Source organism: Microtus ochrogaster, chromosome 24, assembly GCF_000317375.1.
Source record: "Microtus ochrogaster isolate Prairie Vole_2 chromosome 24, MicOch1.0, whole genome shotgun sequence".
Classification (NCBI taxonomy): Eukaryota; Metazoa; Chordata; class Mammalia; order Rodentia; family Cricetidae; genus Microtus; species Microtus ochrogaster.
Window position 1 is genome coordinate 6,271,521 of NC_022024.1, and position 508 is coordinate 6,272,028.

Sequence of the window (508 nt, forward strand, 5' to 3'; positions counted from 1 at the left end):
CTTCTAAGGGTGAGAGACTTCCCTGAAGCCCTTGTACAGATGGCATTGATGGTATGGCCTCTGAGCCATATTGAGGTAATTCTAGAGTTCCATGAGCTGGCAACAATGGGGAAGGGATTTCCTGAGACAGAGTTGAAAGTCCCCGAGCCTTTGGAACCATAGGTAAGTTCTTAAGAGGCTCAAAGGCTGAAGGGGAATTTCCCAGATATTCATGTGTTGATGGTAGAAATTTTTGCAAGCCTTGTGCAGATTGGGAAGTACCAGCATTCCCCTGAGTAGGTATGGAAAGATCCAGAGGCCTTTCTAGAGACAACAAGGGCTTTTGCAAAGGCACCCCAGGTGAGCATGAAGTTTCCAAAGAGTCCTGAGCAGGAGGGACATGTTCTAAAATCCCTTGTTTTGGTGAGGAATCATCCTCATCTTCTGGGAGGTTGGGCAAATGTCCTGAATAACTTAATGAAGGTGGAAATTTTTCCTGAGGCCCTTGGGCAGATGGCAAAAGTTCTTT